The sequence below is a fragment of the Hemicordylus capensis genome, chromosome 1 (assembly GCF_027244095.1).
Source record: "Hemicordylus capensis ecotype Gifberg chromosome 1, rHemCap1.1.pri, whole genome shotgun sequence".
In the NCBI taxonomy this organism is placed as follows: domain Eukaryota; kingdom Metazoa; phylum Chordata; class Lepidosauria; order Squamata; family Cordylidae; genus Hemicordylus; species Hemicordylus capensis.
In genome coordinates this window covers 57,211,874-57,237,416 of record NC_069657.1, presented here as the reverse complement: position 1 = coordinate 57,237,416, position 25,543 = coordinate 57,211,874, and the positions used below count along the sequence as shown (strand labels likewise).

Sequence of the window (25,543 nt, the reverse complement as noted above, 5' to 3'; positions counted from 1 at the left end):
ACCAGATGGTCCCATTCAGCACACCACACCTCATGGGTGTATATAAATATCTATTTATGTACCTGTATTCCCCCCTAAACACACACACACACACACACACACACACACACACACACACACGGCTATGGGAGCTTCAGGGTGAGGTGACATAAACGTTCAGAGCCTTTCACACACATTTCAAAGTTTAAACATGTGGGAGATCTGATAATGGACCTTTTGTGTCATGTGTGGCTTGATGTCCTGTGATACTGGATGTGGTGGTGTTTTGGAGCTTCAGATCTGAGTCCCCACAAACATCATTTGGTTTGGTCTCCCATGTTATTTTTTTTAGTGCACAGTCCCAGTGGAGACATCAGCAAAAATTAGGCCAGTGTAAATTAAACCCTGTACTTTAATCCAGTGCTGCTGTTCTAACTCATTTCAGAATTCATCACCAGGATGTCTCCTTGAGGGTACTTTCTGGTAAGTGAAAAACCTTTCCCCACTTTTTGACGTGAAGTAAATTAGTTTGTGCAATAATATGCACAATGGAAATGAACCTCCTGATGCTTCATACTATAAATATGATAGAGGCTAATGCTGAAAATATGGAGTAGGCAAAATGTCTAGTCATACTGATGATCTTCACTTTTTAGAATTGCTGCTGCTGTGCTGAGTCGTATTCTTTGTTTTGACGCAGCTGGGTTGGGTGAGTCAGATATCCACAGACATGGTAATAAAAGCAAAGTATCACTCACAATCACGTAAACCTGGAAGCTATCCTAAGATGTACTATATCTGATAAAATATAGGACAAGCTTTTAAGATGCCAGTTCCGCTAAATATCAAATAGGCTTCGAATGAGTCATTAAGCAGGGTTTCAAACTGATGGAGTTGATAACATAATCTCCTTTAAGACTGGCTGCTATGCTCACTAACCATGCAGCAATGCACTGGAAAGAAGCATCCCAGTGCCTGAAGGGACATGTTTTAGGTGGTACAGGGCACTGCAAGGGGAAGGAGGGATTGGCAAAAATTGCCCCCTCCCCATGTAATCAGCTCTGCAGAGCTAAGGAAGTGGTCTGCTGCAGGGACGCTTCTTTCTGGAGTGTGACCGCAGGGTTAGCGGGGATGTTGGCCACTGTCAGTGCCTTTATTGAGAAAACGTCCAATGATTTTGAAACTGGGTAACATTTTTTAAAGCTTGAAGCTGACTTTTGAACTTTGTTTGCTAAGGTAGGCTAGAAGACATGCATCAAATTAGGTGGTCGAGACAGTGCACAAAGTAATATCCCTTACTGATGGGATGGGGTGGGATGGGGCCATAACTCAGTGGCAGGGCATCTGCTTTGCATGCAGATGACCCCAGCCCTACCAGACTCTGGCATCTCCTGGTAGGGCTGGGAAAGACTCTTGCCTGAAAACTCTGGAGAGCCACTGCCCGTCAGTGTAGACAGTACTGAACTAGGTGCGCCAATAGTCTGATTCAGTATAAGGCAGCTTCCTATGTCCGTATGTTTGTATGAACTGACTCTAGATTATATTAGTATTGCATGTTTCATCTCTTAAGAAGGAAAAAAACACACAATAATGCTTCTAAATCAGAAATTATACTACAGTTAATTAGTCCTTTCCATTACAGAGGAAAGGAGTCTATCTCTACAACAGAAGATGGAAGCTTTTCATGTCGTTTCAATGGATAAGTCATTGTAAATGCAACCACATATGAATATATAGTCGGACTATCTGATCCAGTAGTTTGACTGGCACTCTCCAAGATCTCAGCTCTTCTACCCTGCTCTTCAGGTAAAATGACATGCTGTACTGCTTTTCTTGGCAATTATGCAAATATGGATATATGCAAATCTCGATATGAGTTCCTACATTCATCACAGTTAATTAGAGAGGAGAAGAATTCTTTTGTACAATGGAAAATTATACCATTACCTGGCTTGAGTCCTTTGGGATAGGGTGGGATAAACCTAAATAAAGAAGGAAACAATGAGGCAAGTCTCATGATCGGTGAGACTTGCCAAAATGGGGTTTGCGGGGAGAGCAGGCTTAGCCCGCTCTCCCCGCAGATGATCCCCAGACACCCTAGGGCGGCCGGATTGGCTGCCCACAAGACTGACGGCTCAGTTACGGAGCCGGTGGGGGCTGCATGGATCGGGGGCTGTGCTGCCCCTGGAAGTTCTAGGATGCCCTGTGCGAGTGCACGGGGCATCCTGGAGAGACCCCCAGGGTCAGGAGGCTTGTTTCAGCCTCCCGGTGGGGGTCTCCTCATGTGTTGCCATGGCGCAGAGCCATGCAGCAGCAATATACGATCAAAGAGACAGGGTTAGCAGAGCGCTCACTCCACTAACCTCAGCTAAGGGGAGGGGGGATTAGGAGGGTTTGCTGCCAGGAGCCGCGCAGCTCCCGTAGTAGCAGACGATCAGCAAAAAGCCGGCTAGGCTCCCTTAGCCCGCCTTTTGCTGATCATGTGAACCTCCTCCATATACGCCTAGCCAGTGAAGTGAAGGTGTTCGGCCATAAGACAACATCTATTCCAGCCAATCTCAACAAGGTCATACCTGCTCCCAAAAGAAAAGCTTTATAGTATGGTAAGGCTTGCTGAATGTGTCCTGCCACTTAATGTACCCCTGGACTTGAAAACTCATATCTTAAACATCACTAGGATTTCCATTACTTGTGGGGCAATTAAGTCCATCCAAGTTCAAACTGGAAAAGGCTTGCCTCTTGTGTACAAACTGGGGGGAAACAAATTTAGTATGCAAGAGTACAAGCAATAGTGGCTTGCAGAGCTTCAGACATTGGCGCAAGAGCTTATGCAGTATCCGTCAGGCCTGGAGGGCCTTCTGGCCTTTTGTTTTCTCTTGGGCATAAGCCTATGAAGTCTACAACATCCAGAGCTTTTCTGTCATGTTGAAAGGGGGTTTTCATGCCTGGGAAAAACAGTTTTGCCAAAAACTCTCTAATCTAAGTAGCACTGGCTAAAAGCCAAAAATCTGTCATCTCTGTTTAAGTGTGAATTGTCACACTGCTCTATTGCCACACTGCTCTATCTTGCACAACACCGCAACACGTCTGTAAGTCACATTCCTCAATATTATAATTGAAGGGCAAAGTTGAACTCCAGGTGCTGAAGTTGGTGATTCTGTCCGCCACCCCCCCCCCCCGCTTCTCGAAACTGGCAAATCAAGAGGAGGGTCTGTTTACTGTACCACTGTTTGGCCCATGGCACTGTGGCCCAGAAGGCACACAGATTACTCACAGCTTCTCTTGAATCTTCATTTGTGTGTCTGTCTGATAGACAGATGAAAGGCAGGCTACTCAGCATGCAGATGGTACTGCAGGTTAGCTTACAGCTGAGAAATGATGGAGCGGTTTTCCTTGACTGGCTAGAAAGTTCTTCTCTTATTGATAAAAAAAAAGTTTAAACAAATTTAGATACTGTTACACAAAATTGCTGGCAAACATGATTTATCTTTAAAAACCTGGAACAAACAAGATTTCAAAGTACTTCAGAGTCTAGGTACTAATCTGGGTGGGGCAAGATGGGGGGAAGGATCTTTTTTTTGCTCTTAGTTCATGTTCTAACAACCTTAACATTAAATACAATGTTACACACATTTGTTCATGCAGCTTATACCCAATGTCATTTTTAGAGACTGACTTTCATGACTCAGGTGTGTTTAATGCCTGAATGTAATAATGTTTTCCTTTCATTTTGAACTCATATGTATGTGTGTTGGTTGCATAACACAGAGAGAGTTTCTCAGACAACATTTTCCTGAACAGGGAAATCTATATTGTTAGAACACTTCTGCTAAAAATACAGTGACACTGCACTTTCCAAATCCTTTTTGCATTTTTTTGGTCTGTCTCTTTAAAGAGCTACCGTATTGTCTTGGGCTCCCCTGGAAATGCAGTAAGGATTCCTATCACATCTCAGTTGCCATGGCAACAGCAGCCTTTCCCATAATGAGCTGCATCATCTGAACTGATGTCACAGCATCATGCAGCAGGTCAAACAAGGCACCTCCTAGTATTGCATCCTACAGATTGTGCTGTAAACATCAAAAGAAGATGGTGTGAGCAAGAGATGGTGAGTGTTTAAATGTTAACCTATTTTTATTTGTGTTTGCTGCTTGCTTGAGCTCTGTGCTTCTCTCCTGTTATCAGAATGTCTGAGTTTTGCCTCCAGAGGATGGGTTTGGAAGAAAGATGCTGCATGTCTAAATATAATTTTTCAAGCAGAAAGGCTTAGACAAAGGCCTACAGATCCATATGCAGCCCAAAGCTTTTAGAATGGACTTTGCTGTTTTTTTGAAGAGCTCACTGATATTTAAACGGATTCCATATCTTAATCTGTGGTGCACCTTGCTGATTTGTTTCTGACGTGGAAGCAATAGCTTATTGCTGCATCTAAGAGCCAAGAAGATATAACATCCACACCACCCTGCTTTTTGATGAAGAACACACATCCTCTATTCTTAAGCTTTGGAAATGTTTGGTGGTTTACAGCATTGTTATTTAGCTGCATTTTGAGAGCAAAAAAGCAGGTAAAAATGCTAACCAATGCTGAATAAGCAGCTGGCTCTGCATTGACTTTAAGTGGGATTCTATGTTCTTCTATATGGTTTTGAATTCTAACGTTTATACGCACACAACTTTTGTTATGAAGTCCATGTAGTTTCCTCCCGCCACTACCTAAGATGTTGTAACTAACCTGTAAAATGAGTATTTAGTGGGTGCTAAATATGGTTATACTGGGCACACTCTATAGGGAAGAGAAAGCGAGTCTTCCACTGCAATTGCAGTAGAAGGTGTAGCCAACAAAACCAGGCTTCCCAGTAGGTATTGCTGATCTTACATAAATATAGCAAAAACATGGATAGTTGCCCTAACTCCCTTTTAAGCAGCTTTTAAAAAATGCATTTATCCTCTTGGAGCTTCAGTTGTGTGTTTATAACATTGGTAGATTTCAGCAGTTCTTGACAGCATCTACATGTTTTTGCTTAGTAATCATGTGGGTTTTGTTTGTTTGTTTGTTTGTTTTTTGCTTCTGGGAACCAACATCAGTTTCACTTAACTTGCGATGGGTGGATGGGATATAGCAATTCATTGTCTCTGAATGTTTAGATGAGTCATAGTTTCAGCTGTTTGCTGTTAAAAGGGGGGAAAAATACCAGACACGTGTCGGTCTATCTGACCAACATGTCCACTAGGAATTAGGGAGTGGTCTCCATCTCTACCTTGCTTATCTCAGTTCTTATTTTAAAAATGCAGCTGGGGGAGGGGAAAGAATAGCTCTTGTTGCTAGTTCTGTTGTTTTGATCAAAACAACGAAAGAGTTGTTTTTTAAAACATAACGTGTAAGTGCCTTTATACCATGTGTAAAAGAGCAAAAAAACCTGACTGTTCTTCATAGCCATAATAAGCACAAAGGTCTCATCTGGCATTATCTGTAATAGATCTTCTTGATCTTAATTAGGCAGCCTGCACTGTAACCTATGTGCTTCTCAGCATGGCCTAAATATGCATCTGCTCTTTTAAACCAGGAAAAAGACATTAGTGTCTCTGTTTTATTGACTGTGATTTTTTTTAAAAAGGACATTGTGCTGTCCTATGAAAAGACTCTGGGGACTACTGGGTATTCACCATCCATGCAAAAGGCATGAGTTAGCAAGAGAGGGTATGTCTGGCTACTGACTGGATTATGAACCTCCGGCTACTACTACTTGGGAATTAACCTGAATAGCAGATGCCCTTTATACAGAAAAGCAGCGTTATGAATGTACAGTGGTACTATACTCTTATTGTTTGGGACTCAATACATTTGTCAGTGTGTCTGGAATAAACATAAAATGTACATATATATAACAGACATAAATTATTAACATTATATCGAGAAAGCCAAACATGGATATCTGGATACGTCAAGTTTTCTATATGGAATATAATGGAATCTTTTTAAAAACAACAGTAGCAAAGATTGTTTCTGCCAATTCAACAGCTTTTAACTAGAATGCTGGGCATGTTACAGTGTTTAGGGTGTATCTTTAGCAGCCACATGATGGAAAGGGATAAGAGATAACAGAATTCATGCAGTTATGTTTTTCTGAAGCATCCAGATTTGGTCCCTATCCTTAGGCATGATGGAGCCATTGAGCTGACTGAGTTCCCTATGTTTGGAAGGGCTAAGAACTGGATGCTTGGACAAAATAGCTAATGTTACGGATGCATAATGTAGTGGTTTATATTTGCAAATAGTTATTTGGAATCAGTTAACTAGAAACGGGTAAGTAGCTAATCAGCTAGAATCAATGCCAAACTCAGTGCAATTTTTTTAAAAAAGCAATCTACATATCCAAGTGTACTATAAAGCATGATTCCCCACCCCACCGCCCCCTTGGCATTGTATCCTCTTGAAACCACTCACTGAGAGATACTATAAGTACATATTAGATTAGTGATGAAATAGTTTCTTAGAAATCATATGCAGCATTGATACAAGAGCCTGTTAATCTCTCTCTTAAAAAAAAAAAACATTTTCCTTTATTAGGACTGATCACTGATTATTCAAACGATAATGAAACAGCTTTTCTTTATAAACATTCTAGGAAAAAACCATGACTTTGCTTGCTGGTAGGGTGGGGCATAATGGCATGGTCAGAACAATAACTGCTTCTTGTTTAAAGCCATTAGCCTGGCATCTGTCAAATACTGCAAGCCTCACAGGATGGTCAGAATTCTGATCCTCTGTCCTTCCCCATCCTTTACTGTTGCTGAAAGTAGCACTGGGTCTTGGTTCTTGCTTACATCTATGTCTGAATTTAGAATGTTGTTTTTGTACAGAGAGACTGATGTGGCAAATAGTAAACCCAGAGGTTTGCTTGCAAGAGATCATTTTTAGAAACAGGAGGAGGACAACACAGAAAGGAGGTGCAACTATGCTACTTCACTCATAACATTTTGTAGTAGAGTAATCAGCTATGTTAATGAAAACAAATTGTATGAACTCTGAGGCCAAATGGATAGATCAAAAAGAAATAATTAACTGCTCCCAAATCAGATGTGCTAAACACAAAAATTTGCTAACTTCAGAAACAGGAATTTGTCTTAGCAGGAATTTAGTTAACATATGTTTGCAAGGCTGAAAGCACTAATTGGTGTGATTAGTAGATTAGTAGAATTAATCACAAGCTAAAAGTGCAGATTTTAATTGGAATTTCCATTAAGCAAGGAAAACCTCTTCTTTCTTGATGGAACCATGTGATGTACATCTGTTGATTCTCAGAACATAGTAAGTGGAATATTATGTTCCAAAAAACAAACTTCTTGTATTGTATTGTTTGGTTAAGATAAATTATCTTCCTGATCATATCACATGCATTAAGATATGACAACATTCATTTTAGCCAATCAATTCATTGGTTACAAGCAAAATAGATAATTGACTAAATACCTTCAATCCGTTCACAGCTCTAATATTGTCCCAGCAGTCTGGCAACTAGCACTGAAAGTACCGTAGTGATGCTCTAAAATGACAGAAATGATTGAAGCTTCATCTGTGCCTGCTTTGAAAAGTCTTGCCCACTGGGCATGTTATTCTTGGATCTCTGGACCAGAACATAATCATCTTTCCTAGACTAGTCATGACCAGCTGGAAACTTTTTCCATAATGAAGGCCTGCATTGTATTGTGACCTGCTAGGAAGACAGTCCATCAGCCATGTATTGTGTCCTGCCTGGCTGGCTCATGACTGCCTTCCCCGTTGCATTATGACAGGAGGCTTCTTGTTCTCAAACCTTGATGGGCTGCTGTACATGTCTGCTGACCTCTCTTTGGCTTGGTTGCTGTTCAGACCTACTGCAATGTAAATATAATTTGAAAAAGTGATGGTGAGGTCTACAGCAGAACTTTGAATTTTTGTATTCATTCACCCACTAGTGTTGTTCATTCATTCATTCATTTATTAGAAACATTTAATATACTGCCCACTCCAAAGACTCTGGGCGGTGTACAAAAACATGTAAATAAGGCAACATTAAAGATTGCATTCTAAATTAAAAACTAAAGTAGCTAACAGAAAACAAAGTAAACTACAGGGCAAAAGCCTGGCAAAAAAGAAAAGTCTTCAATAGAGATTTGAAGATCATTAAGGAAGGGGCTAGAAGGGGAAGAATCTGAAGGGGAAGAGAGTTCCAGAGAAGTGGGGAAGCAACCAAAAAGGCCCGTTCGTGGGTCCTAGAACTCTGAACCTCTCGAAAATCAGAAACCAACAAAAGGGTCATCTGAGATGATCTAACAGGACGAGATGTAACTGGGTGGGAGAGGCAGTTCTGTAGGTAAACAGGCGCTAAGCCCTGCAAGGCTTTGAAGGTAAGAACCAGGACTTTAAATTGAATTCGGAAGCGAATGGGTAACCAGTGCAGAAGAGGTGTTACCCTGTCATATTTTCTGGCACCCATGAGTAGGCGAGATGCTGCATTCTGGTCCCGTTTATGCCTTATGTATTTTACTGATACCGTTAAGGATACAATTGTTCTTCTGGCTGTTAGATTTAATTGATTTAGAACTGCCATGCAATAAGGTTATTTTAGTCTCTGGCAATAATGTGCTTGCCTTTCTCTAGAACACCAAAATAGATATTGCTCTATGCTGTCTGTCTTGTGTTGCATAACTGGATTCTGAAAATTTCTAATGCAAACTGAGAAGAAGGTTTAAAGCGAGAGAAGAGAGAAAGGAGGCAGCCTTCAGGAGATACAGTAAGAGGCCCCTGTAACTTTCCATCTCCTTAATAGACAATTCGCTTTTCAGGTTGACTTCCCCTCCCTCCGAATTGTCATTTCCCCCAAGTCATCACACTCCTGCTCTTCATCTACCTTAAAACTTATGTATTCATGCACTCTTCTGAGTATATCTAGAAAACAGGAAATGGGATCACTGTAAAAAGTCATTTGTTTAACTTCTGTGCTCCAAAAACCTCTGAAGCTCTCTTGCTTGAATGAGATTACTCAACACTAATGCTTGGAGTTAGAATGCCTACTACATAATTAAATAAAGTTTTTGTTCCTGCATAATTTTAAGAAGTTTTAATACTGTAAAATATGCACAGTAATTTTAAAGAAAAGCAAGAAAGCCTGCCAGTGGCCTGAATAGCAAGATGCTTCCTTCTCAAAAACAGGGCCAAGGGCCAAATTGGGAGAATCAGGTCATTGTGTATAAAGCCTTCCATGTGGAATATCTGTCTTGTATGTGACTTGTGTGAGTCGCAGGGCAGGGTGGGCTCTTCTTGAAGGGAGAGAGCTGGTCTTGTGGTAGCAAGCATGAACTGTCCCCTTTGCTGAGCAGGGTCTGCCTTGAGTTGCCCATTTGGATGGATGCCCCCAGCTAACTGAGCAAAGATGTACATTTTAAAAGTGGTGGTTCTCTTTATTTAGCAGGGGGAGAGCAACTGGCCCTATCCATCCCCAGCACAGCATCCCTTCAGTGGCTGTTGCTGGTGTCTATCTTATGTTCCTTTTTAGATTGTGAGCCCTCTGGGGACAGGGAGCCATCTTTATTTATTTTTATTTCTCTATGTAAACCGCTTTGGGAACTTTTGTTGGAAAGCGGTAGAGAAATATTTGTCCCATTCGCATTCATTGCATGACTACATGTGAGCACTATAAGATATTCTCTGTAGGGGAGGGGCCAAAGCTCAGGTAGAGCATCTGTTTCCATGCAGAAGATCCCAGGTTCACTTCCTGGCCTCTCCAGGTGGGGTTGGAAGAGACCCCTGCCTGTAACCTTGGAGAGCCACTGCCAGTGTAGACAATACTGAGCTTAAGATGGACCAACAGCCTGGCTCAGAATAGCCAACCTCCTTTGCTCCTATTATGTCAGTGGAGGAGAGGAGGGGTGTGACGTTGCTCTTCTGTCACATAAACTGGAGCAGCAGCCCGGTGAATGTATGAACTAGGCAACAGACTAGGCCAGTGGAATGGATTGGAATGAATAGGTTACTTTCATATTTTTAAAAATCCTCATAAATGTTTAAAAATGCAGGCAATGCAATACACAAAGATCTTAGCAGCTCCAACCCTTTGTCAAACTACAGATATCTAGTCATACCCAATATTCCCAAGCTGAGCAAAGCTGATCCACCCACGTGGGCTTATCTACCAGTAAATTCCCTTTCTGACCATCTTCCCAGTTGCTCACATTGGGCAAAATCTAAAATGGAGGCAGGTAGACTCTCTTGACTGCTTTGCCCTTGTAACTCGCAGCTGTCTGGATTACTCTCATTGTCGGGAGTGATCGGCAACTAGACTTTTGAGTCAGCTGACTCTTTGTAGCTACTGAATTGAGCCAAGGATATGTTTGCCAAGTTATATTCAGCCTTCATAATATCTCCTTATGATAGGTTCTTGTTAAACTCCTTCAGGCTTGCTGTAAGGTCTTGTGCAAACTGCTCCTATGATGACCTAATTTATGATTCCAGAGTACAGTAGTAGTAGTAGTAGTAGTAGTAGTAGTAGTAGTAGTTGTTGTTGTTGTTGTTTAATCTTTGCTCACTCACCTGCTCACAGTTCCTCTCCAAGGAAATATCCTAGTTCTGACATCAGTATTCTCTGCGTCTTGCTCCCAAGCAGTGAGAAGTAGTACAAGCGTTATTTTCTTTTTGATGATAGAGCACTGGAGACTCACAGTAATATATGCTTTACTTATGATTATACAAATGGAGTATAGTGGAAGCAAACAGACACTCCTTCAGCAGACAGCAGGTTCCCAGAGAGCAAACTTGTGCACCTCCTGAAGCTTGCATTCCCAGTTCCAGCTAACTCCAGATAGAAACTCACTCTGCTTCTGAAGCCCTATTCACATATTATGTTCAATGTATGTACAATCTGTGTGCAGTGTATGCATGTACATATCTGTAGTATGTACCGTTATTCACACATGTTGCTGGACACACATACAGCAGTTCACTTCCTATCTGTGCTATACCTTTGAGAGATCTGTACCCAGGTTCACTTTTAAAACAAGAGCATATACAATCATTCACACAAAAATATGTACATGTGTACAGACACCTGAATGTATGTACAATAATGTCTGTACAGGGCTTGTCTCTTTTCCAAACTGTGCCAACAATGCACTCTCACACACACAGATATACCCACACATCGGTGTGCAAAACCCTGGTCTCTGATCTTCACGCCTGCAGGTGAATGGCCTATTCAGGAATGACCCACAGACAAAAAGAATATTAAGGGTTTGTTTTTAAATTCCCAAGTCCCATCAGGTGACAATGTAGGTAAAACATAGCATTAACTCACAACACTGAGTGACTCCCAGCAAATAAGCTATTTGTGTATCCACTAAGTGAACTTCACTTTATTATAAACATCATCTTAACCAATGGCCATTTTGTTGACTTTTTAAAACTACTTGGTTTTTAAAAATTATTTATTTATTTATTTATTTATTTATTTATTTATTTAAAATATTTATATCCCGCTCTTCCTCCTAGGAGCTCAGAGAGGTGTATATGCTTATTTTTATCCGCACCACAACCCTGTGAGGTTAGGCTGAGAGATACTTGACTCGCCCAGTGAGTTTTATGGTTGAACGTGGATTCGAACTCAGGTCTTCCCGGTCCTAATCCAGCACTCTAACCACTTAAAAAGACATTGGCTCCCACAAGCTTGTGAAGCCTAACAATTGGTGACTATATCTAGGAGTCCCGTTCAGTAGATAATGGAGATTATAGTGCAGAGCTGCACAACTCAAATGCCCTGGTGGGCCAGAACCATCCACAACTTGGTGTGCAGCGGCCGAGGTCAAATTTTTAGCACATTATTACATTAAAATTAAAAATATTGTTAATTACTTGTGGATCTATTCCCACTGTCAATGGACCATAGTTTTAACCAAGGATAGTGGCCAGAGAATAGGTTGCTTTCAGGCTGCAATGCAAGGCATGCTTACATGGGAGTAAGCCTCACTGGGCACACCATGAGCATATTTCTGAGAAAGCATGAACAGGATGGCACTATGAGCAGGATGCACAGCATGGCACTGTGAGCAGTTTCCAGCTCCTGTGTTGCTGCAGGATACCTGGGGGCCAGTAAAATCCGAATCCGGCCCCCGGGCCTGTTGTGCAGGCCTGTTATAGTGGTTAGACTGTGAAACTAGGACTAGGGAGACCCGGGTTAAAATCCTCTCAGTCATGATGCTCACTGGGTGACCTTGGGCCAATCATTGACTCAGCCTAACTTACTTCACTGTCTCTCATCCTAACCTACCTCGCAGAGTTGTTGGAAGCAGGGGAAGAAGAACCATTAATGCCACCCTGAGCTCCTTAGAGGAAGGGTAGGATATAAATTAGATAGATAGATATGCGTGCAGCTGCATCCAGATTTGGTACACAAATGAAAGGCTGTTTTTACCTGCAGATCTCTCTTGTTGGATTGGAGCAATCATGAAGGGCTCACAGGAAAGGGCTGGTGCAGAGATATGCCTTTTTACCGGAATCATGTTACCTCTGGCATCCTAAATCACCATTTGTGATTTAGAGACACCCTAATCAGCCTTTGGGAGAGAATCCCAAAGCATTTCCCTGGCTTCTCTTTTATGTGATGTTGAAATTCTTTTCTTTCCTGAACAGTCTGAATTCGAGCAAGGCTGACTCAGCCCTTTATCATTCCAAGGTCAGAAAATGAGCTGTAAGTTTGAACAAGCTATGCAGTAGACAATGTCTGGATCATGTCTCAGTCAAGACACTGCAAACAAGGACACCATCTGTTCTGCATAGATATTAAACCTTTCATGATATGTTTTCCAGATAAATGTTTTGTCCAGTCTCTTTTTAGACAAAATTGTTCCTTCTATTCAGCAGTTTGTGAACTCTGCAGTCCTTAATGGTGAGAAAGGGCTATATCTTAATCATGTGAAATATAAGTAACATATAAATATATCCAAAGTGTTGTTAATCTAAAGCTGTACTTCATCTTTATGGAACTCTTAGTGAATGTCCATGTAATATTGCAGTAATGTTAATATTTCTACATGGAAAATGAATATTTTACATGGAATATGCATTTCCATAAAATATTGCAGGTTCCTGTGCTTTTCATTTTGATTTTGAATTATCTGACCCTTTTGGAATTCTTGTAGACATTAACATTAATGCAAAAGCACTGTTTACAAGTGAAAGAGCTTTGTATGCTCAGTAAGGTTGAATCCCCCTTACTCTTTTTTTAAAAAAGTAATTGTTTTATTATGATTAATAGGTCGTTAGTCCTTCAGTCCTTTAACCATAATTAAGGCCCACTGCAATCTCTGTGTTCAGTGAGGAATGGTCTCTCCTAGGAGGATCCATGCATTATCTCTGGATTGCAAAGCATGTAAATAGACATTCATGGTGATCCCTCTCCCACTCTGGAGCTTCCTCTAAAGGCTCAAGCTAAAAAATCTTTCATCAGTCCTGTTAAGATCTTTTTATTTGAATAACTAAAATGAAATAATTTATTTAAATAAACAAATACATCCTTTGTGGCCAGGAATAAGGGAGGCATTTTGGTGACCATTTCTCTCTCTCTCTCTCTCTCTCTCTCTCTCTCTCGTGTGTGCGTGCATGCATGCATATCCATTAGTTCAATGGGATAACAAATAGCATACATGAGCCTTTGAAGACAGAGAGGTTTAAAAATCCAGACAAACTACTATGATTATTTATATTGCTTTTAAATAAAACAAAAAAAAAGTTCTCAAAGTGGTTTACATAGGGGGGAGTGGGGGGAGACAGTTCCCTGTTTCCAAAGGGCTCTCAGTCTAAAAAGAAATGCAAAAGCAAATACCAGCAGCAGTCACTGGAGGGATGCTGTGCTGAAGTTAAATAGGGCTAGTTGCTCTCTGCCTGCTTAATAGTCACCACTGTGAAAGGTGCCTCTTTTCCCCAGTATTAGCAGGGGAGGGGATAAATATCATTATCCATTACAACCCCGAAAACACTACCATAGGGGTGTGCAAAACATTTCAACATCAAAATGGGCTGTTTCAAGTGATTCAAGATCAAAGCAAAACACCCTTTGAATAGTCCTGTTCCAAGCTTGGAACAAAACAACCCAGTTTCGATCAGAATATCTTGACGTTTTGAGTGCCATTTTGGACACCTGTTTTCCCCTTGCTGGTTGATTTCCTGGCACTGCCTTCCGATTGGCTTGCAATCGCCTTGATTCTTGGTTTTCTTGTTATCATATAAATCAAGTGTTGCCATGGGCAACTGTGCCCCCATTGGCTGGGGGTGGGGAGGAGAGAATGCTTTTGGAGGGAATTGTGAAATGTATTCAAAGGGACTGGAAGGCAGAGAGAGCCCTTACAGTGTGCCTCTCTTGAAGAGGATAGATCAGGAGAGGAAGAAGGAAGGTTTGATTCTGTGGTATTATTTTCTCAGCACTGAGTATAAAATGCTTTGCTATTGCTGCTATAACTATCTGGTTTTGCTGGATCTCCAATTGACATCAGATTGAGCTCGAAACAAAATGCAAGACCAGTTTCATGCACCCTACTGTACAACCTTTTTTGAAATTGAAGGCTGCTAAAGGGGTACCATAAGTGTTGACCCCTTGGTCCGGTACTTGTCTATTCTAATCTGATAAAGTACATCCATGAAATTTTGCCTTATGATAAATAATGGAAACACAGTTGGGGTGGGATAAGATGGCTAAGCTTGCTCTAGAAAAATTTGGCGAGGGGTGGGGGCAGAATCTGTCTGCACCTGATCATGCAGTTGCCCTTTGTCTGAGCAAATGTCCTAAATCAGGTGAATGCATCATTCTTGGGTAGATGAACTGTAGTTAAAATATTTGGAATGGCAAAAGGCACATCCATCCCAGTGTCTCTTCTGTGATTACTCAGAATGGGCCTTTTGGCTGAAAGGGCTGGGCTGTAAGGAATGAAGTAGGGCTTGAACAGCAGGATTACTGCAGCTCTTATAGAAGCTGTTCTCCAAATTGCAGTATTTACTCTCAGTCTGTAGTTAGAATGGTTGCATTTCAGACTATTGCTCCAACAGACCTCCACTTGGCCTGTTTGACCTGTGCAAAAGAACTGAGGTCTTTATCTTACTTGGAACATGGAACCAAGGATGAGACCATAGCTCAGTGGTAGAGCATCTGATTTGCAGAAAAGTCTGAGATTCAATCCCTGGCATCTCCAGGTAGGGCTGGGAAAGACCCTTCCGTTAAACCTTGGAGAGCTGCAACCAGTCAGTGTAGACAATACTGAACTAAGTGGACCAATGGTTTGATTTGGTATAAGTTGGGCAGCTTCCTATGTTTCTAACCATGACCTTCATTTTAGCAACAGCTGCTGAGTATATTACTATCTTCCCACAATATAGAACCTACTGAGCTGGGTTGCAGACAGACAGAAAGTTTGAGGAGAACTTTTCACTTAATTTTTGAGGGAGAGAGAAAAGATGTTTTGGGGAAGAGTAGAAAAATAGGATTTGGGGATTGAAGATAGTCTTGGTGGTGGGAAATTCAGTAAAAGGAGGAGAGGAGATTCCTTATGTGCTTGGGGGGCAGCATCCTGCTACTAGGAACTGACATGCTTTCAGAAAGACGGATTTGGTACTGTCTAGTTTCAACCAATAAAAGTGTTAGTGCCATGCATTGTCTTTGACCCTTCTGACTTGCCATACCAGGGAATTCCTGAGTTCTGGCTTTCAGATACTATACTTTCAGTTTCAAGTTCAGTAGTTCAGTGTTGCCTGCTGCTAGTTACTGTGGGAGTTTTTCTGTAGTCTCTTGTGTTAAATTCAATTTTGTACCTCCTGTGTGGCCTCTTCCTCATGGTTAATTCTGTTTACAAAGTGGGATGGCGAGAGAGAGGCACAGTTCTGTTCAAAGCTGGACTGAACTATCACCCCATGCCTTGTGAAAATCTTTACAGAGACAAACCTGTTCACATGTTATGTGCAATGCAAGTACAATCTGTGTACAGTTATGCATATACAGAAATATGTGCATTCGCATGTTATTTTCAACAAATATGTATTTTTCCTATCTGTACTTTGCATTTGAGAGGGCTCATACCCATTTACTTGTAAAATGAATAGTCATTCACACAAAAACATGTTCACCTGTCGGCATGTAAAACATATTGCATTTAATTGAATCCGATATTAGGTTCTTTCCAAGTTATTTAATGTTAGAAATCAGGGGGTCATCTTAAATAGAGTCCTCTTCCTTTTGGGTAAATAAGGCTTTATATAACCTGTATATAAACTTCTATTTTTAAGGAGCTCATTTTAAATTCAGAATCATCTTGTATTTGGATAAATACAGTAATGTCTGAATGGGGCATCAGCATCCACATCATGTAGGATGATATGGGATATTAAAGAGTTTAAACTTGCATGCTCCAGCAAGTTGGAAAACTATGCAGCCAGGTTGGATTTTTACTGGGCAGCAAATGTCATTACAAACTCAATGTTTGTGAGGCAGACACCTTTGACATAGCCCAGGCCCTCTTAGCACCAGCACAACTTGCTAAAACAATGAGCCAGTTTTGATTATACTTCCTTCTCACATGATTAAAAAGGGGACATACCAAGAGTGTGACCTTCATGATATCCTCCAAAAATGTGCTGACACCCACTCCCACCCAAATGTTGCTTTATTAAGAACTTAAAGACAGCCCTGATGGATCAGGCACAAGGCCCATCTAGTCCAGCATCCTGTTTCACACAGTGGCCCATCAGTTGCCTCTGGGGAGCCCAAAGGCAAGAAGTATGTGCATGCCCTCTCTCCTGCTGTTGCTCGCCTGCATCTGGTATTGAGAAGCATTGTGCCTCTGAGGCTGGAGGTGCCCACAGCCACCAGACTAGTAGCCATGGATAGACCTGTCCTCCATGAATCTGTCTAAGGCCGTTTTTAAGCCATCTAAGCATCCCTTTAAAAGAACTACCACTCCCACAATCCCCTGAGCCTGCTGGGGACCTACAAGGAGTTTAAGGGAGGAAAAAGTATATTTTAAAGTAGAAGTTGCAGCTAGCTGTAGTGCTGGGGTGGTGGTTGTTGAAGAGAACATTGTGCCTGCTGTTGGACCCCCCATGATTTAATCCTATGAAACCAAACAGCTTTTCAGAATCGTGTCAGACCCTTTAACAATTTTCTTGTTGGGTCTGGTTGGATCTGACAGTTTTGAGAGTGCACAGGCCTAGCTGATACTCAGGCCTCAAACCAGTCCAGGCTGAGAAGACTAGTGTGACAGCCTTGAGCAATCAGTGAAGACAATACTGAGCTAGATAGACCAATGGTCTGACTCAGTATATGGCAGCTTCCTATGTAAAGGTCTTCCTATGTAAAGTAGCCGCAACATGCCATGAAATGCTTAGCATTTAAAATAAATAAAATCAAAGCAGGGAGAGGCGATATGGACAGATCGCTCCCCCATGAACTATCCACCACATGCCACTTACACTATGGCAACTTCATTGCAACCCTCCTACAGTGGAAAAATGCTGCTACTTTCCTGCAACACAGATGCAACGTTGAAGTGCTGCAGTGCAGCAGTAACATTCGAATTAGGGCATTAGATATGGATGGCACCTCACTGCAGGAGGTGATGTCAGATCGCAGGCAGTATGGAAGGACACTTAGAGGATACGTTGCGAAACTGTTGCAGAGTGTATTGTGGAAAGCGCCCTGGGGACCTACAAGGAGCTTAAAAGGGGGATGGGAGTAGAAGCTCTAGAAGCTATTGATGTAGAAGCTGCATTTGGCTTCAGTGGTCTGGAGAGAGTGAGGAGGACATTGTTCCTGTTGTTTCTTGTACCTGTGTCCCCAGTAAGGGAGGGAGACAGGAACAGGGCAGTTGTGGAGGAAGGTCTAACAGAGTTCCACAATGACTGGAGGGACTTTTGTTGGAGTTCTAACAGTTGGAGTGCCCTTCTCTCTTTGCTGAATTCATTCCAATAATGCCCAACACAGGGCATATCAGGTCTGAGATGCTGGTTGGATCCAACCCAATGCACAGAGTCCTAGGATCACGTACTTCAAGCATTTCTGGGACTCTTGAACTTCTATCATACGTTCCTTCAATAGAAGGCTGTAGTTACAGAACCCTTGCATCACCTACCACATGCTGGGTAGCAATGGACATCCTGGCACAATGACTGTCCGCAGTGTGAAGTACCTGTTATCCACCAATGTTTTGGCCTAGTATGATAAGTGAAAGTAGCTGATCCTCATATGTGATGCCTCTGTATATGTCTTGTTCTGAGGCGCGAATGAATTTGTACCTGAATCTAGCCAATGGACCACTTTGTTTTGTCTCCAAATCACCCGAATCAGCTAGATTTGGGTACAAATAGATTTGTACCCGAATCAATTTGCACATCCCTATCAGGCACCCTATATGACATGCAAATTCACTCATACAACTAATTTGTTTTTTCACATATGAAACCTTAGATGGTTCCTTCCCTACATTCAAATGCATCCAGTTCTAGGTTGCCAGCCCAGTCACTGGCTCCTGGCACTTATGCTTCATTGCATTTATGTATTAATAATTCTAACTAAAGTCACTGGTTGACATTCAGGCCAACAAAGCACTTGTGCAAGTGTGTTGTGCTAGTGCAATGCTGTTGGGCTAAGTTTGGAGCTTGCATGCCAGACTATTGTTATGCTTCCACAAACACGTTTGCATTAGTGCAACAAAGTGTGCACCCTGTGGTGTACATATGAGGCCTGCATCTTTTGCACAAGAGCTTAATTGCAAAAATCTATGTGACTTTGTGCAGCTACACAATCGTCTTGCACTAATACAACTTTGTTGGGCAAGCACTTAATTAGTCTAGAGGTCAGCAACTGTGTTTTTCTAATTCAATATCTTACAGAACAAAGTTCTCTTCACCCCATTCATAAAATGGGATGAGGTTGCAAGTGATTTGGGGCCTGAAATCAAGGCTGGCCACAGGTGGAGTGGTCTGGTTTTCTTCTGGAAATGTTTTGAGTCCAAAGATCTAGATAGGGAGATATATTGGAATGGAAGTGAAAACATTGGTTGTTGGCAAAGCTGCAGTCAGCGCATAGACAACTGAGCTTTCTCCTGGAAGTTTTCTCATCTTTTAAAGTAGTGGCAATGTATGTACATAAATAGTTTTTGTTTGTTTGTTTGTTTATTTAACTTATTTTTATACTGCCCAAAACTTATGTCTCTGGGTGGCTTACAACAAAATAAAAACAGAAAAAGTAAAACATTAGTTAAAACAAAAAGAAAAAGAAAAAACCATTACAACAATTTAAAATTTTTAAAACAATATTTTAAAACAACATTAAAACAATATTAATTAAAAGCCTGGGTGAATGGATGTGTCTTTAAAGACTTTTAAAAAGCTGTCAGAGATGGGGAGGCTCTTATTTCACTAGGGAGCACATTCCAAAGCCTCAGGGCAGCAGCGGAGAAGGCCCGTCCCTGAGTGGCCACCAGACGAGCTGGTGGCAAATGCAGACGGACCTCTCCTGCTGATCTTAGTGGGCGGTGGGGTTCATGACGAAGAAGATGTTATCGTAAATACCCAGGGCCCAAGCTGTTTAGGGCTTTAAAGGTTAATACCAACACCTTATATTTTGCCTGGAAACATATCAGCAGCCAGTGTAGCTCCTTCAATACAGGGGTTATATGGTCTCTCCGAGATGACCGAGAGTCCAACCTGGCTGCCACATTCGGGACCAACTGTAGTTTCTGGACTACATACAAGGGCAGCCCCACATAGAGCACATTGCAGTAATCCAGTCTGGAGGTTAAGATGTACAGTACCACTGTTTTGAGGTCATCTGTCTCAAGAAACGGACGCAGCTGGCGTATCAGCTGAAGGTGATAAAAGGCACTTCTGGCCACCGCCACAACCTGGGAGACCAGGGAGAGGCTTGGATCCAGAAGCACCCCTAGACTGTGTGACATACTTCAGCCATCCTAACAAGAGGATCCAAGTTCAGTAGAACTTGGCATTAAAGCCTCTGTAGAGCAAATGCCTTGTTCTAAGGAGGCTGTTGATTTCTGTTGCAATTACATTGTGATAGCCAAAATGTTTGACTGCATGGTCTTTGCAGTGCCATTTGTGCAAGCTGGTCATAAAATGAAAGTCTCAGAATCAACACTATCATTTGCAGAATATGAACAGATGTAGAAAGTACCTTCCTTATGGATATGTGCTGCCGAAAATGGAAAACCAATGACTTAGACACTAGCAGCAACAACAAGGGATCCAGCAAAATTAACCCTATAAAAGTGCAAAATGTTAGAATTCTGAAACAGTAAAATAAAATGAAAAACCTAAGCAGAAAATCCTGTAAACAAAGAAAAGTGCTTTCCAGTAAATGCCTGGTACATTAGTAGTTCATGGGGGTCAGACGATAATGCTCCATGCCCAGAGTTTCTGATGCATCTGACACATTGTCAAGACATCAAGCCACTATTTCCCCACTTCATCTCATTGGAAAATGATACTCTAGCCCAGGGTTGCTCGACAGACAGACAGACAGACAGACACACACTTACACTTCAATGTGCTGCATGCAAACAGATTGTAAGTGTGATCGTCACTCCATAATCACACATTGACAATCATATTCAAGTTCTACTAGTGAAACCCATTCAAAGTGAAGTTCTGCTAGTGAAACCCACCCCTGCTAACTTGGCAAAGAGGCACTTTTAATGTGGTGATTCTCTTTATTTAGCAGGGGGAGAGTAACTGGTCCTACCCACCTCCAGCACAGTACCTCCAGTAACTGTTGCTGGTATCTATCTTATGTTTCTTTTTAGATTGTGAGCCCTTTGGGGACAGGGTTCCATCTTATTTGTTTGTTATTTCTCTGTGTAAATTGCCCTGAGCCATTTTTGGAAGGGTGGTATAGAAATCGAATAATTAATAAATAAGTGAATGAATGAATGAATGAATAATAATAATAATAATAATAATAATAATAAAAAATGGAGATTTGTTCTCACAGTGAAAAACAGCTGGTTTTCTGTAGCACATTGGTCATTGTAGCAATGCTACTTCTGTTTGGAGTACCAGTTTCTGCACAAGGTGTTAATCCTGTAACCAGACAGGGCAAATTGTATTGCATGCAGTGGTCCACTCTTTTTTACCATGGCCTGCATAACCTTACTCAACATGGTTTTATATGTTGATTTATTGATGTAGAACTTTGGCTTCAACATGTTGGACTACATCCTAAGGTAGGGCTTTACATCTTTGGACCTCTTGCAGATGTTGGGCTACATCTTGCATATTTCCTGACCATTGGCCATTGTAGCTGGGGATGCTGGGAGTTGTGCCCCCCAAACAGCTGGAGTGACTAAGTTGTGCAGCCTTGCCCTAAGGCAACAACTCAGATATGAATTAAGATGCTTCTGCACCATAAGTTTGTTTGGATTGAGCTTTGTATTGCGGATCTCACAAGCTACATTGTACCTATGCAGAACTTGGTTATACTTGCTGCATGGCAGAAGTGGAGAATCACAGGTAGTCTACATACTTGAAAGTGTGTTGTTGTTGCAAGAAACGTCTTACATCTGGCTGCTTCCTGGACTCCATGCTGTGAACTAAATATGCATCTAAAGGTTTTAGTTCAAACTAGCCAACCTGCACAGAGCATCTGTGTGCTCTTTGGGGCTGGCTGTTCCCTTCTCCCTCCTGCCCCACTCTCCCTCCCTCCCTTCTGCCCCACACTCTTGCCCCTCTTGCCCTTCCTCCCACCCCACTCTCTCTTGCCCTCCCTCCCCTCCCCTCCCCTCCCCTCACTCCTCTCTCCTGCCCTCCCCCTGATCCTGCCCCAGTCTCTCCTGCCCTCCCTCCCCTCCCCTCCCCCTGCTCCTCTTTCCTGCCCTCCCCCTGATCCTGCCTTCCCCCTGCTCCACTCCCTCTTGCCCTCCCCCTCCCCCACTCCCTTTTAACCTCCCCCCTGCCCCACTCCATCTTGCCCTCCCCCTCCCCCCACCCCCTGCATTCTTAAAAGCTCTACTTACTGGGCCGCTGCCGCTGCTCTTCTTCCCGGGCGGCGAACAGGAAAGTCCCGCCCGGTTCCCTCCCACCCCAGACTCCCACGGGCTCCTCCTGGCCTCGGCGGCCAGTCCCAGCGCCGCCTGGCTGAGAGCCACCTCTGCGTCCTGTCCCGCCAGTGGACCGAGTGCAGCCTTTGCGGCCGGGCCCGCCACGCCAAGTGCTGCCTCCGTGGCCTGCTGTGCCTGCTGCCACTGCTTGCCAGTCTTTGTGGCCGGCCTCTTTGCAGCCGGCCACCTCTCCCCCCACCTTCTGCCCCGGTATCGGGGCCCGCCGCCTCACTGCCTCGGCCGGGCCCGCCAACACTTCGCCGTGGCCAGGCCAGGCCCGCGGCCACCACCTGTCACCAGGCCGGGCCCGCCAGTGGCCCTGGCCCGCAGCCGGCCAATTCTCCTCCTCCTGGGTGTGCCAGCCAATCAGGCACCTCCGCAGCCCAGCCAATCAGCTGGGCTGCCAGGACGCATATTCCCTGGCACACCTAGGAGAAATATATATATAGATGCTACTTTAATGACTAAGGAGTGTTATTTATTTATTTATTTATTTATTACATTTAAAGACTGCCCCATCCAAAGGCTCTGGGTGGTGCACAACAAGTTTAAAAAGACATAAAACAAACATCATCTAAAACACACTGCTTAAAACAATATAAAACCAATTTTAGAACAATTCAAAACCATTTAAAACCAATTAAAATACCCCTGTTGGCTCTCTTAAAGGCCAACAGCGAGTCTAAACTGTGGATATCTGCCTGGAATGCATTCCATAGGCCAGGAGCAGCTATAAAGAAGGCCTGGTTCTGAGTCGCCACCAGACATACTGGTGGTAAATGGAGATGGACCTCTCCAGATGACCTCAACGTACAATGGGGATTATACAGAAGAAGATGCTCTCTAAGATAGCCCGGACCCAAGCCTTTCAGGACTTTAAAGGTAATAACCAGCACTTTGTGTTTTCCGATACAAAATACATGAGATTGATATGTCTCATAAGTAAGACCCAAATGTTAAAGGTGCATTTAGGAGGCTAATGCAAGGAACAATTACTAGTCTTCAGTATATCCAGCCAATGTGCTGCTTTTATGCACTGAGTAACTATTGTTATAAATAATTTAATAGGCATATGTACTAAGTGTACATTTTTTTCCTGTGACACTATGGATGCAAAAGCTGGACTTTGAAGAAGCAAGATAGAAAAAGCAATGACACTTTTGAACTTTGGTGCTGGAGAAGACTTTTGAGGCTACCATGGACAGCCAGGAAAACAAACAGGCTCAAACTATCATACTTCAGACACATTATGCGAAGATCCAGCTCCCTTGAGAAGTCCATAATGCTGGGGAAAGTTGAAGGAAAGAGAAGAAGACAATGATCAGCAGCAAGGTGGATGGACTCGATTACGACAGTAATGAATGCACCACTGAGAGACCTTAAAGGCCAGGTTGAAGACATATCATCCTGGAGAGAATCTATCTATGTGGTTGCAAAGAGTCGACACCAACTTGATAGCACTTAACCAATCAATCAGTCAATCAATGTACTAAGTATGCATACTGAAAACACAAATCCTTTTACTAAATAAAATGAAAGTGACTTTTGGCCAGGGTTAAGAACATAGGAGTTTGCCTTTTACCAAGTCAGACCATTGGTCCATCTAGCTCGGTATTGTCTATATTGTCTGGCAGTGGCTGTCCAAGGTTTCAGGCAAGAGTCTTTCCCAGTCCTACCTGGAGATACCAGGGATTCAACTGGGACCTTCTGCATGCAAAGTAGATGCTCTACCACTGAGGTACGGCTCCATCCATCCATCCAATTTATATACCGCCCTTCCTAAAGTGGCTCAGGGCGGTTTACACTAAAATAAAAGCAGATTAAAATTACAATTATAACTATCATTAGAAGTCATGCTAAAAATATGGGTCTTTAAGGCTTTCTTCTGAATATCTTACAGCAGACAGTATTTACATGTAATCACCAATCCAAATATAATGCCAGTCCCAACTGCCATGCTAGCCTGATGAGGCGGGGGTGGGGTTGTGCCCACATAACATGAGGCAGGCACGGCATCGCCATCTTGTCAGCCCCTCCATGTGGCTGGGATCAGCCAGTCAGGGAAGGAGATGGGCCAATTGTGGCGTGGCCGCCTCCATTCTGCTCAATCGCTCTGCACCTTGGCAGCAGGATGGATCACTGCTGGGAGCACTCCATAGAGCCCATGTGGATAGGCTGGGGCTGGGCAGCGGAGACGTTGCAACAGGGCTATCGACAGCAGGGTGAGTGGTAGCAGTGCCCATAGGGTCCACAGATGCCGTGGAGGCAGAGTAATCAACAGCAGGGTGAGCGGTAGCGGCACAGGTGGCAGCGGGGCAAACGGTGGTGAGCCCACGGTAGCAACAGGAGCAGCAGCAAGCGGAGGAATCTCAGCAGGGCTACAAAGCCCGTCACTTTGAACGCTTATCCCCTGTGGCTTAGCCCCTCCAGTTGTCCATCTTGTTCTCCTGCGGCCTCTCCATTTGGGCGGCGCCTGGCCCCAGCTGCGACCATGGCCTACTGGGGGGCACCTCCGTGTACTGTCTTCATTGAGGTCTGGCGGTGAAACCAAGGTGAACCATGCTTAGCAAAGGGCACAATTCATGCTTGCTACCACAAGAGAGGCTTAATCCCACTCCAAGACCAGTTTTAATCCCATTGATTTGGTTATACTTCATCACTTGGTTCTTTTAGATGGCATATACTGTAAAGACCTTTTTGTTCACTTAGGCCTTTTAAACGTTGACTTTTAAATTTGATTTTTAAAACTGACTTTAAAAAAGTTTTTACATTGTTTTGTATTTTGCTTTTTGTGATTTCATGTGTTATGTGTTTTTACTTGATGTTTTAATGCTGTATTGTGAGCTGCCCAGAGAACAACTTGTTATGGGGCCGCTAATAAAGTGTATGCATGATTTATTTATTTATTACGCAATAGTTATGAGGTTTACAAAATTATAATATTTATTTATTTATTTATTACACTTTTATACCGTCCCACACACGTGTCTCTGGGAGGTTCACAATGATAAAACACACATAAAAACATATAAATACAATTTAAAACTAACAATTTAAAACTAACAATTTAAAAATCAATCACAGAATTAAAACCTATACATTATTAAGAAGCTGAAAAAGCCTGAGTAAAAAGATGGGTGTTTAAATATTTTTTTAAAATTGTCAGAGATGGGGAGGATCGTATCTCAATAGGGAGCTCATTCCATAGTCCCAGGGCAGCAACTGAGAAGGCCCATCTCCATGTGGCCACCAGACAAACTGGCGGCAACTGGAGATGGACCTCCAGAGACGACTGCAATGGACGATGGGGCTCATAGTGAAGAAGACATTCTCTCAAATACCCAGGCCCTAAGCCGTTTAGGGCTTTTAAAGTTATAACTAGCACTTTGTATTTTGCCCGGAAACCTATAGGCAGCCAATGTAACTCCATTAGCAAACATGT

The 25,543-nt window shown here is 42.7% G+C and overlaps 1 protein-coding gene across 7 annotated transcripts in view; it reads left to right on the top strand.

The window, feature by feature from the left end:
* The first annotated feature begins 1,419 nt into the window (after window positions 1-1,419).
* The window catches only part of AKAP6 (A-kinase anchoring protein 6), a 392,941-nt gene continuing 368,817 nt past the window's right edge, over window positions 1,420-25,543 (top strand). For 2 of the 7 annotated variants that reach the window (XM_053282857.1, XM_053282858.1), the window contains exons 1-2: window positions 1,423-1,785; window positions 3,875-4,087. The gene's annotated coding sequence lies outside the window, so the exon portion shown is untranslated. Of the gene's footprint in view, window positions 1,786-3,874; window positions 4,088-25,543 lie in introns of all 7 variants that reach the window. The other 5 variants (XM_053282861.1, XM_053282859.1, XM_053282865.1 and 2 more) reach the window with 4 other exon arrangements.